At 48.4% G+C, this 9,933-nt stretch overlaps 1 pseudogene; it reads left to right on the top strand.

Annotated features, from left to right (window-relative positions):
• The first annotated feature begins 4,720 nt into the window (after positions 1-4,720).
• On the top strand, positions 4,721-5,111 carry LOC120881534 (annotated as a pseudogene).
• Positions 5,112-9,933: the final 4,822 nt, after the last annotated feature.

The raw sequence follows: 9,933 nt of genomic DNA on the forward strand, positions 1-9,933 counted from the left end.
GCCAGGAAAGTCCCTGAGGGAGTTTTTCAGGCAGCACACTCAGGGCACCGATGCAGGGGATCAGCTGTTTAATACTCCACCACCCATCCCTCAGTTGGGGAAACTTTGAGGTTTCTCCTACGCTGTCCCCTGAGGTCCTCAGTGGGATTGTATCCCTTCCCCATTGCCCACAGGAACAGCTGCTGTGACAACATAAACGTTATGACTTCGTTCCCTTCCAGCTCGCTGCCTCATTTTCCTTCCTGTTGTCATCACTCAGATTGCTGGGGAGGGGGCTGGTTAAAGATGGCTGTGAAGTCCTTGTCATTCCTCCTGCCAAGAAGTATTGAATGGTACAGATTGAATGGTTCCCTCCCCCCCCCCCCCCCCGCCCAGCAAAGATCTGTTGAAGTTGTGTCCGACTCTTTGCGACCCCCAGGGACTGTAGCTTCTGTCCGTGGAATTCTTCAGGCAAGAATACTGGAGTGGGTTGCCATGCCCTCCTCTAGGGGATCTTCCTGACCCAGGGATTGAACCCAAGTCTTCTGCATCGCAGGTGGATTCTTTCCCACCGAGTCACCTGAAAAGCCTCCTTTGCATTTCACTTCACCTTCCTCCTTCCCAGGAAAGATCTGTTGAAGTCCCAACCCCCAGCACTTATGAATTATTGACCTTCTTTGGAAGCAGAGTGGTTGCAGATTAATCAAGTTGAGACCATACTGGATGAGGGTGAGCCCCAAATCCAATGACAAGTGTCCTTTGAAGAAGAGGGAGTGAAGACATAGACCATACATAGACATGACATGTTACAGCAGAGGTAGAGATCAGGGGACAACACACAGAGCAAAGAACACCACGCAGATGCTCAGAGAGAGGCCTAGAACAGGCTTTCCCTGTGAGGCTCCAAGAAGGAACCAACTCCGACGACACACTGATTTTGGACTTGAGGTCTTCAGAGCTGTGAGAGAGTGAATTTCTGTGAGACTGCAGCCTGCATCAGCTTGTCAGCTCTTTAGGAAATGGCTCTTCCAGCCCCGGTTGAGCTGCTTCAGCTGATCCTCAGATTACAGAATTGTGAGCAAATAAATGTTTGTTGCTTATTTTAAGGGGGTTCCCAGGTGGCACCCTGGTAAAGAATCCACCTGCCACTGCAGGAGGCTCAACAGATGCGGATTTGATCCCTGGGTTGGGAAGATCCCTGGGAGTAGGAAATGGCAACCCACTCCAGTATTCTTGTCTGGAGAACTTCATGGACAGAGGAGCCTACAGGCAGGCTACGTCCATGGGATTGCAAAGAGTCACACACGAGTGAGCTACTGAGCCCCCACTCAAGCATTTATTTTAAGCTACCGAATATGGGGCTGGTGCCTTGCCTGGTGGTAGATAACAGAAATGCACAGGGAGTTCTGGCTCTGGGATACTTGTCTTAAAATCTATCTGCAATGGAGCCACTCAAACCATCTTCTATCTTCCTTCTGGTAAACTGAACACCATTTAAAATACAATCTGGTCTCTTTTTTTGGCCACACTGTGCAATTTGTGGGATCTTAGTTCCCCAACCAGGGATCGAACCTGGGCCCTCAGCAGTAAAAGCCTGGAGTCCTAACCAATGGACTGCCAGGGAAGTCCCTCAGTCTGGTTCTCAGAAGCCACTTTTCCAGGTCCTCTGGATAGTGCTTTTGCCCTCAACTGTCCACATACTGACACCTGGTACCCTCGCCTCATACTGGGTGTTCCCTGCAGGTATTTCCCAGAGGTAGGACAAGGACAGGGTACCTCCACCCCTCCCCCAACACATACACCATCCTTAGCCTCCAGGCTGCTAAGGAGGAGATTGGCTCTGCCCTTTCTCGTTTACAGCCCGTCTCGGTGTGCCTCGCACTCCCACAGCCCAGCATTCTCCTAGGGTGGCCATTCTGGATCCCTGTCCTTTGTCACATGTAGCCCTGTCACCCCGACTGCAAACCCCACATCAGCCTCATGCTAAGACTAGTTTCCCTGGGGTCATAACAATGTTGTGTTAGTTTCAGGCGTGCAGCCAAGTGATTCAGTTGTCTATCTACGTCCATCTACCTGTATTCCTTTTTAGATTCTCACAAACTCTTTTCTCTCTGTCCTTCTTGACCAGCCACGTGGCACTCATTTCTGCCCCGTCTTTATTTACATCCTTGCCCCTACCTGCAAAGCCCTTTGCCTCTCTCCCTACTTCCCCCCACCTACCCCTTAAGATCCTTCCGACTGAGCCCCTTCCTTCCTTGAATCCCCTGACAAGGATTATCTGCGATGGGTCAGAGTGTGGGCTCTGTAGCCCTACTCCCTGTATTCGAATTCTGATTCTGCCACCTTCTTACTGTGTGACCTTAGACGAGTTAACGAACCTCTCTGAGCCTCAATTCCCTCACCTGTAAAATGGGGATCATTATAGTTCTGTCTCATGGAGTCGTTCTGAGGGTGAGATGAAGTCATGATTGTAAAGTGCTGGAACAGTGCCCAGCACAACCAAAATGCTTTATTAACATCTGTGAAATAAATAACTGAGAGTTGTCATTGGATATGGTATTTGCTATCGCATGTGTCTGTGGGTGAGGCAGAGCCCGTGCCAGGGCACCTGCCTCTCCCTAGGATTGGCCTTGGATCTTGCTTTTCTCAGACCTTGAACTTCCCTCTGGGTTCCTGGCTGGCCTTATCTTCAGCCTTATCTTCTGGCCTCCCCAACCCACTTCCATCTGGTTGCTCTCCCACCAGGGAGCCACGCCCACCCCGGAACTGCTCAGTGCTGCCACTTCCGCCCTCAGCCTGGGGCCGGGTACCTTTCCTGCCAGTCTGGGTGCCAACACTGGAGGTGGCTTTCCCAAGCTGATTTGTTCTAGAACTCATCCTTTCCAGCCACAAGGGGAGAAGAAGGTTGTGAGAGCCCTAAAGCATCGTTTCATAACTGGAAAGGTGGCATGAAGGATCTTTCTGGCTGCCTGAGCTTTGAGAAGATGCCGTAAAACTGGTCATAGTAAGAAAATGATAATGTACCTTTGAGAAGCCACTGGATGTGGCGTGTGTGGCTCTGACTTGCTGGCCCTAGCAGGAGACTCTGTACGGAGCTATGTCACCAAAGCCACTCAACATCCCTGCGTTAAAGATGGTGAAACCGGGGCATAGAGGAGGGGTCACTTTTCCAAGATCACACAGGGGGAAGAGGTTGGGAGTGGAGAGGAGGTGTGGGAAGTTGGAGGAAGCTCAGGTTTGACTTTTCCCAAAGCCCACACTCTCTTCTCCTCCTCCTGTAGTGACCTTTGGTGTCCCCTGGTCCGAATCCTCCTGAAAGTGGGGAGTCCGCCATGGCACTCCAGCACCTCCTCACCTGCTTGGAGCCCGGCCTGGGCTGTCCCTCCCCAGGCCAGCTGGGTTTTACTCGAGAAAATGTGATTAAAGTTGCTCTCTCCCGAGAGGGTCTGTTTTAAAGCATCAAAGGCTGGAAGCAAGAGGAATGTTCATAATTTTCATGGCGGTCTTTGCTGCTGGGTTTATTTCCAACTGGCCCTGTGCTTGGGCATCCATGGAAATATTAGACCTCCCGGCAAAACCTGCAGGGTTGTCAATTCAGAAATGGAGAGTGGGAAAATGAGAATAAAAACAAAACCCCATCTCCAGCGAATGTTAGAATTCTGACGGCAACTAGGCACCTGGAATCCTTACTGTGTGGATTCAGGATGAAAAAAAAAAATCCATATCTGTGAAAGCGGGAGCTTCTCCAGCCTGCTTTTAATTGCACCTGGAAAGGGGCTTAATATCTCAGCCAATTTCTCATCATCTTTTGCAAATCTTGGGCTGCTCGGGTCCCCAGGGGGTTTGTGTAATAAAACGGGATGGTTAAAGGGCATGTTTCTGCATTAACGAATCTTTCTGCACTGGCTGGGCCCGAGCATTATGTAAATGTTTACTGTAATTAAGAGATGAAGTTGTCACGGTACAGGATTTTGGTTGCTGGTGTGGAGTTCCTGCCGTGCCCCAGCCGTGAATACTCACCCAAGAAGGAAGTAGCCGAGAGGGGACAAGGTGGAAATGAACGAATTATACTAGGCTAACCCTGAGAATAATTGTCTGGTTATAACGTGCCCTTCAGCTTAACAATACAAGCAGGAGTCGGAGCCACGTCTCGGGAAGACAGGTCTGGGCTCAGACACGTCGATTTGCCTTCGTGCCTCTACCGTGGTGTGGTGGCCACACTTCTGTTACACTGCCTTGAGCTTAAAGTAGAATTTCTCTTGCTTGATCCCAAAGACAAGAGGATATGTGGAATCCCAAGAGCCCGTATTTGTTGTATGTATTTTTTGCTTGTTTCTTTTTTTGGAGGAGGAGGGAGTGGTGGTGAATTCAGCATTAAAAAAAAAATTGAAGTATGATTTTCATGCAGCGAAACACACATCTTAAAAACTACAGCTTTATCGAGGTATAATTGACATACAATAAACTGCACTTATTTAAATTATACAATTTGATACGTTTTGACATATACATCCACCCGTGCAACCGTCACCATAATCAAGATCGTGAATATATACATTGCTCCCCAATGTTTCCTTGTCATTACTCCTGCCTGCCTGTCCCTGGACTCCATCCGCAGGCAACCACTGATCTGCTTCCTGTCATTGTAGAATGGTTTGGGTTTTCTACCGTTTAATATAAATGGACTCTCCCCGGGCCGGCGTTCTCTTCCACCTTGGGTGACTGTCTTCCGCCTCAGGAAGGAAGATTCTTCAATCACTATGTCAAGTGACACAGATATTTCTCTTTCTTCATATGATGAAGATCAGGGATCTAAACTTATCCGAAAAGCTAGAGAGGCACCATTTGTCCCCATTGGAATGGCAGGTTTTGCAGCAATTGTTGCATATGGATTATGTAGATTGAAGAGCAGGGGAAATACTAAAATGTCTGTTCACCTGATCCACAAGCGTGTGGCAGCCTAAGGCTTGGTTGTGGGAGCAATGACTCTTGGTCTGGGCTATTCCCTGTATCAAGGATTCTGGGAAAAACCTAAACTTTAGAAGAAGAGATGCTGTCTTGGTCTTGTTGCTGGTGCTTGCTTTAGTTAGACATCTCATATTGAGGTTATATGTTTATGCTGAAAATAAATTGGGTCAGACCAAAAAGAAAATGAAATCACGCAGTAAGTACTCTCTGGCTTCTTTCAGCTTAATTAGTTTGAGATTCATCCATGTTGTGTGTATCAGGGGTTCATTCCTTTTATTGATGACTGGTATTCTACTGTGTGGCTACACCACAATTTGTTGATCCATACAGTTGAATGGATGGTGGTGAATATTTGGGTTGTTGCAGTTTGGGGCTATGACAAATAAAGCTGTGGTGAATTTTCATGTACATATACTTTCATTTCTCTTGAGTAAGTACTCAGACTAGGTCATGGGGCAGGTATCTGTTTAATTTTTATAAGAAACTGCCAAGTCATTTTCCCAAGTGGTTATACCACTTTCTACTCCTATCTGAGATGTATGGGAATTCCCATCTCTCTACCTCCTTGCCAACATTTGCTGTTATCACTCTTTTTAGTTTTAGCTATTCCAGCTACTGTGTGTGTGTATTTTAATTAAAATTTCTTTTCTATGCTTCCTTAAAATTTTATAAGGCACATGAATGCATACATATGTAAAAATTCATCAGGTCGTACATTTAAGTTTTCTGCATTTTACTGGATATAAATTATTTCTCAATAAAATATTATAAAAAACTTTATAGAGAGAAGATTCCCTGGAAATGAAATCATCTTCTATTTATATTCCTGTAAGTGGCTTTCCCAACCAAGCAGGGACTCAGCTCTGGTAACTAACTGGTCCTTTAGGAAGGCTGGTGGTGAGCTGAGGCTTCAGGCCTGGGTAGGTGTGGCTCAGGTCAAGGAAGACAAGCTGGGACCCCGGGCCGGTGCCAACACAGGTGAGTCATCTGGGTTCCTGGATCCTGGAAAACTGTGCCCAGGGCCTTTTTGCAAGGTCCTTCTTTGATGTCGAAAAGATGAAAGCTTTACAAGCCATGACCACTCCCACCTGCAGATGGAGGTGGTAGCCCACTCCCAGTGGAGAAGGGTGGAGCCCTGTGCCCAGCGGTGGGGGTGGGGCATGAGCAGGGTGGGTGTGGGGGCAGGCTATCCCTTTGGGTCACTTTGTGGAGGCCAGTCCCAGACTCTGTTGCCTTCCCGAATGCCTTAGCATGAGCATGGCCCGGCTCCTCTGGCTTGGCTTGGTGCCCAGGTCATCTCTCTCTCTTTTTTTAAAAATATTTTTTATTTATTTGGATGTGCGGGCTCTTAGTTGCCACATGCAGGATCTTTCATCTCTGTTGGGGCATGCGGGATCTTTTTTTTTTTTTAGTTTCGGCATTAGAACTCTTAGTTGTGGCATGTGGGATCTAGTTCCCCGACCAGGGATCAAACCCAGGCTCCTGAATTGGGAGTTCAGAGTCTTAGCCACTGGACCACCAAAGAAGTCCCTGCCTGAGTCATTTCTGAGTTTGCCTTTACACTTCTGTGCCTGTTCCACATTGGTGGCCCAGTGTCCTTGGATTGGGGCTTCCCAGTCCTGGGGCTGTGCCACCCACCATGCTGGTGGGAGGGTGTTTGGAAATGGGTCACAACTGCATGGGGTGAATGGGTAGGGACAGTGTGTGGGACAGCTCGGTGGAATGAAGGACTGTCCTACCCCAAAAGCTAACAGAGTGTTCCAGAAACGAGCTGGTTCTGATAGGTAAGAGTTAGTTGATTGCTTAAGCGGTAAATAATTCTATTCATTCAACATCTTGCGTTCATCTTGCAGTGTCCATCAGATCATTCAGTTTTTTTGGTTGTATCCATACTGCATTGCTGCTGCTGATTAAGAAATACATCTGGACTCTCAACAATGCACAAAATACTCTGCAGAGCTCTTATCCACCCCCCTCCCCCCGCAGCACAGCTCAGCTTGTCGGATCTTTAATTCTCTGATCAGGGATCGAACCTGGGCCCCCCAGCAGTGAAAGCAAGGAGTCCTAACCACTGGACCACCAGGAAGTTCCTCCAATCTTCCCTGTCTTAAAGGTTACACTTCTGCCTTACCCTGTTTCTAAACTTTCTGGCATCAAAACATGGAGTATGAGAGATGTTTAAGGAACAGGATTGATTTCAAAAGCAATAACATCCTTTCTGAGTCTTATTTAGTTTTCATTTTCTTTTTTTAGGATTCATTTGGCACCCGGTATCTTAAGCAAACCCAAACCTCTCTGTGGGTCTTGACACGTAGCTAGAGGGGTGCTGAGATGGAAGAGTTCTGATTAGCATGACCCGTGCGAGTCTGGTGATGGTACAGAGAAGGGAGCTGCAGTTTTCTGACATTAAATATTAACACTGGATATTAATAATGAAGGCTGACAGTTCTTTTCGCAGTGGTGTTCTGAGTGTGTCTCTCCCCAGCCTGCGAGGCCAGCTGGCCCGGGCCCTTCCCCTGCCAAAGCAATGTGGCTGGAGCCCCCTGCTCTCCGAGGTCAGGAGAGGTAAGGTAAACAACCCCGCGTTGTCACCCACAGAGGCAGGGATCGCCTGCCTGGGCCGCTGAGCACAGCTCCGCTCCTTGTCTTCCCTCCTGTCCCCAGTGACAGGGAAGCAGCTGGTGGCGAAAGGAAAAGCAGGAGGTGGATGCCTGAGATGATGGAATGGACCACGGGCCCCTGGGGCAGGAGGAGGAAACTGTCTCCTTGCTCAGAGGTCCCAGAAGGACCTGTGACCCCAGGGGAGCGCTCAGATCTAACCCCTCAGCTCCCCAGCATGGCCCCTATTCCTGCCTTCTGCAGGCTTTGTTAGAAGCTAAGCAGTGTCTCTCTTCTGGGTCAGGAGGTCTCAGTTTGATTAAAGGGGTGGCAACATGGGTGCCAAGCAGATCTGGGCCATGCAGCCTCTGATGATGCAGATCTTGATGTGGCAAGAATCTGGCCTTGTAGACCCGAGCCACGTAGACCCTGATCTTGCAGACACAGGCTGTGTAAACTTGCCTGGCCACCCTAGCTTCACGCCCGCATGCTTTTCTCAGCTCTGCTACCCTCCTGACTGGCTGAGCTCTGGTGACCTGTGGACAAAGGTATGGACACCCCGGCAGTCTGGAATTTCCACCAGGGAGCCCATGCTTGGAACTGGAAAATGAAATACCCAGTGAGCTCTTCTGCCCTAAAATGTACAAGGAATCAAATGTGAAATAGCCCCCATTTGGCATACTCCATTTATGAATGACTGGGCATTCACTTTGCTTTCATAAAACCACATACTTCTGTATGTACATTTTCTCCTTTTCCTCCCTGCCCTGTGCTTGATGGTGGTGAGTTTAAATATGGCCCTTGGAGTGGCAGGGCTTTGTATATATTCTTGGGGGATCCAGGCCTACTTTAAAGCAGAGGCCAAAATCTGAGGAAGGTGTCTCAGCTTGGCACTAGTACCTCATTCTGAGAGAAAAGGTTTATAATCTGAGGAAGACTCATACTAGAGTCATTTTCTCTGAGGAAAATGGTGAGATCCAGGAAACCTCCAGTGACTAATTGTTCATGGCACCTTGCCGTGGGGAGCTAAGACCCTAGCCAGGATCTCTGGCTTACCTGCTGACTTTCTCCTTCTCAGTCAGCACCTGCCTGCCTTTGCTGTGAGACAGGGCCAGGCAGCTGAAGTGAAAGAGGAGGTGGGGCCCGAAGCCTCCATCAGTGGTGGTAATTAATTGGGCTTGTGGTCGCCTTACCCCTCTCATTTGAGGCTGTACAGGTGCTCCACAGACATAAATTAATTAGGCCTCCCGCGCCTCCTGTGGGCCTGGACAGATGTTGGATTCCAGAGGCCCTGGTTTCCCCATCTTCAGGGCAGAGCGTGAGGGGTTTGGTCGGACAGTGACAAAAGCACTGTACCACTGGATCAGCCCCTGCCCTGCCAAGGAGGGCTGGGCAATTGGGAATTCCCTAGAAACTCGTTTGTTTGGCATTCCCAAGCCAAACCTTCATTCCCAGAGTGCACCTCTGTGGAGTGCTATGACTAGGCCTCATCCAGTGACCACCTGCTGGCTTTGGCATCTGAATGGAGGCTACTGCCTGCTCAGTCACTGACTCACCAATGCAGTGCAAACGTGGAGGGTCAAGTTCTTCCTTGGGTGGCAAGCCATGCAGGAGAAGGCAAAGTTTCTTTTCCCAAGCAAAAAAATTAATGAGTAATGGTTTCTGGAATTTCTCTTCAGAGAATATAACCTCATCAGCTCTAGGCTTCTGGCTTCTGAATAATTGTTCTCAGTAATAATACAGAACCCCTTCATAATAATACATCCTTCTGTGTGTTCAAGAAAGTAGCAATTTATTCCAGGCAAGACTGGAAAAAAAAAAAAAAAGGTTGCCTGTATTCATCTTGATACCTGCCCACCCCAGAGATCAAGCAGTGAGGAGGCTGGTTAATCAGCTTAGGCTTTTTGGAGGTCTTTAACGAGCGCCTATGGCATGCCCAGAAGTGGGGGCAGGCATCATGAGGGAGACAGTAAAAAGTAGCTGTAAGAGCTGAGAATATTTTCTGGAAAGATCAGCCTTAAATACATGCCAAACTGGCTTTCCTTAAGTGCTCTTTTGAGAACGATGAGGTGAATTGATGTTTGGCATCCATGTCAACCTCTGTTAGAGAGCTAAATAGGGCATTTCCAGACTCTCTTGCAGCTAGGGTTTGAGGTATGATGAGGTTCAGCCAATCAGACATTCTTGTGTGAAACCTGACTTTGGATCTCAGTGAAAGAGGGAGAGAGGCATGCCTTTTGTTGATGTGAATCACAGCTGAGGCCACATGGTTCTCAACCTGGCAGTGATGGGTTCTGATTATGTAATGGCTCCCTGATCATGACAGCTCAGTTCTGTGGTGTGACTTTGGGGGACTTTCCTGAAAGTTCAGCACAGAGTGGGTCTCTT

This window comes from Oryx dammah, unplaced genomic scaffold, assembly GCF_014754425.2.
Source record: "Oryx dammah isolate SB20612 unplaced genomic scaffold, SCBI_Odam_1.1 HiC_scaffold_23, whole genome shotgun sequence".
Classification (NCBI taxonomy): Eukaryota; Metazoa; Chordata; class Mammalia; order Artiodactyla; family Bovidae; genus Oryx; species Oryx dammah.